Below are 2,904 nucleotides of genomic sequence, written 5' to 3' on the forward strand. Positions count from 1 at the left end.
CAAGGAGTGGCTGGTGGGTTTGAACCGCCAGCCTTCTGGTTAGCAGGCAAGTGCCTTAGCCACTATGCTACCAGAGCTCCCCTTGCCCTTAGTGTAAGCCAAAGGGAATGACTTTCGCTCCCTAAAATCCCTTCTCAGGAATTGAATAAAACAAGTCAAACAGCAGTTGGATGCTTTCAAAATTCCGTAAAACCAAGAGAAATTAAACGCTGCAAAAGAGGGGACAGAACAAACTTTCAAAGTAAATGTGCCCAAGAACCAGTTCTGGTCCGCCTACACAAAACTGTACCCTCTAGTGCCCGTGCAGCAGGCTGGGGAGATTCCGGGGGTCCCGCCAGGACGCCCTTAAGCTTGTAGAGGGCGATGGTGTGGAGACCCAGTCCTACGCACCTACACTTTAAGGATCACCCTCGTGGCCGCGGCCGGGCGCGCGAACAAAGCGGTGCGGTCGTGGGAGGTGGTAGCCTGGCCTCTAGAGTTGGCTCTGTGTCTGAGTGCGCAGTGCTTCGCGGAGTTCGAAAGGAAGCCACAACCAGGGAAGTGCCCGAGACCACCTCGCCCGCGCGGGACACGCGTCTTACTTGGGGCTTGAGCTCGCAGTTGGCGTAGGCGGCCGCCCCGCGCTGCTGGGCTGCGCCGGTGAGCAGTAGGCAGAAGGTCAACAGCAGAAACCAGCTTAGGGGACACATCCTCACAGCGGCTCTGAGGCCAGGATCACGAAGGAGAACTAGAGGCAGCGGTGGCCGCGCCGCCTAGGTGTGCGGGCGTGTCTCCACAAGGCGTGTCCCGCTCCCAGTCCGCTAGCCCGCAGATGCAGAGCCGCGGCGAACGCTCCAGGCGCCCGCCAAGGCGCGCCGGGTTTGGGTGACCCCGAGCGCCCATTGAAGCCTCGATCTTCTCACCAGCTCCCTTTGCAATTCGCGTAGCAGCCTCCGCATCGGGCCGGGACGAGTCTGGCTGCCGCAACGTGGTCCCCAACCCGACACCCCCTCCCCTTCTCAGCCCGCCTGCCCAGCGCGGAGGTGACCGCGGAGCCCGGGCCCTGGCTTCTACCGCCTAAAACCAGCCACGGCCACAGCCCACCTCAGAAGCCGTGCAAGTAGAGAAAAAGAAGTTTCAGCACCGGGTTCTAAGTTCAATCTAAAAGGATATTGGCTTCTGCCCTTACGTCTGTCCTTATGCTGCCAATGCTGAGGTTGGCTCTTGATGTCAAGAAATAGGCCAAAGAAATAAACGAAAGGCTATTTTCAAAAGAAAGTTAATTTAAACAATGGAAATCACTTGGAAGTGTTGTCTGTAAAAGAGATTGGGGCGTGGTCAGTGAGTGCATCAGTTGAAAGTCCGGGACCACAAAAGCTCACACTCCATCAGGTGCCCTCTTAAGGGATTATTGGAGGTAATATTGAAGATGTTAAGACCGAACTCGGAAGATTGGTGCTAAGACTAAATGAGGACATTTATGAAAAGCACGTCGTTTAGTGCACAGTGGACCTGCAAAATGTAGTTGTTCCCTGTCCTCTTCGCGGGCCTCATAAGGATCCTAGCATTGATCCTTCAAGAAGAAAAATGTTAGAAAACCAGCTAGCTTTGCCCCATCTCCCACCCATGCTATGATGAACTTCTGAGCGGTATATAAGAGAACATTCGTAGCAGTGGTTACTAACTGTTTTCAGTTACAATCCACTTTGAGAAACTGATAGAAACTGTGGCAGACCTGCGGGGCCGGCATGAGGGATTTGGGGAATTCTCAAAGAACCAAGTTTTTCGAGCTTCAATTCCATGGAAGTTTACGCTTTGAATGTCTTTGTGAATTGCTAACTTTGGGTTCTCTTTCTGGAGGTTGGGCAATTTACTTCCGTAATGAAACGGCCTTGGAAATCCTTGGAAACCCAAGGAGGGGTCGCTATGAGTTGGAGACGACTGGACGGCAAGTAACAATAACCTGTCACAAGCTCAGGTATAGCAAGGATTGTGAGGCTGGCGCAGGACGGGTAGTGTTTCGTTCTGTTGTACATGGGGTCGCTAAGAGTCAGAGCCCACTGGACAGCACCTAACAACAACAGCCTATCTTCAAATTGCTCCTTCCTTTCAGCCGTCAGTCATCATTTGTCCCCAGGCCAACCCAGAACGCAGCCTATCCGGGTTTATCAAGTGCCAGCGCTGCCACCTACTGGCAAAAACCTTCTCCTACGGTTTTGTGATGAAGACATAAAGAACTCAAAAATTACTTATTATTTTATACGCTTTTCTCCACACCAAGTGAAATCCTTCTAGCAGTGGCTAGAAGGAAAGGGGAAAGTCGGGATAATGCGTCACAAATATCACAGTGTTTGGATAACTTTTCTCTTACCGCTTGTCTCTTCTCTTTCGTTGATTTCTCCTCTATTATTTCTTTGCTTCGACTTATTTTGGGTTTACTTTGCTCTTCTTTTTCTAACTTCTTAAGGTAGAACTACAGGTGATTGATTTTTGGCCTTGTTTTCTAATTCAACAACAGATGTATTCCTGGTGGGTTTTGGTTGTTCTTGGGGTGACTTTCAGCAGCCCTCACAAGCTATCCCTTGTGAGGGAAAATGTTTTCTCCATTGGCACGTTTCCATTCTCCTCCTCTATCCCTTCTCTCTTGTCCCTTCTCTCTCTGCATACAACTTGGCTGACACTGTACTGCGGTGAATGATAATTTGCTTCTGGAAGCCTGGATAATGTTGGTGCCTATATGAATGAGTCCTGACAGAAAGGTCTAAACAGCATGTCTGGAGCAACTGAAGCTTCCCAGGAGAGCATGGAAAAACAATGGATGATCACTGTTCAGCAAACTTCAGGCGTTTGGCTTTCTGTGTGGAATAGAAAGGAAGAAGGGAAAGGAAAGCACTGAATTGCTGGATATTAAAGGGATTTTTTTTT

The 2,904-nt window shown here is 50.3% G+C and overlaps 1 pseudogene; it reads left to right on the forward strand.

Moving 5' to 3' along the window:
• LOC103203823 overlaps positions 1-401 on the forward strand; it is a 102,228-nt pseudogene extending 101,827 nt beyond the window's left edge.
• Positions 402-2,904: the final 2,503 nt, after the last annotated feature.

This window comes from Orycteropus afer, unplaced genomic scaffold, assembly GCF_000298275.1.
Source record: "Orycteropus afer afer isolate SDZICR_OR568_19922 unplaced genomic scaffold, OryAfe1.0 scaffold00231, whole genome shotgun sequence".
NCBI classification, from domain to species: Eukaryota; Metazoa; Chordata; class Mammalia; order Tubulidentata; family Orycteropodidae; genus Orycteropus; species Orycteropus afer.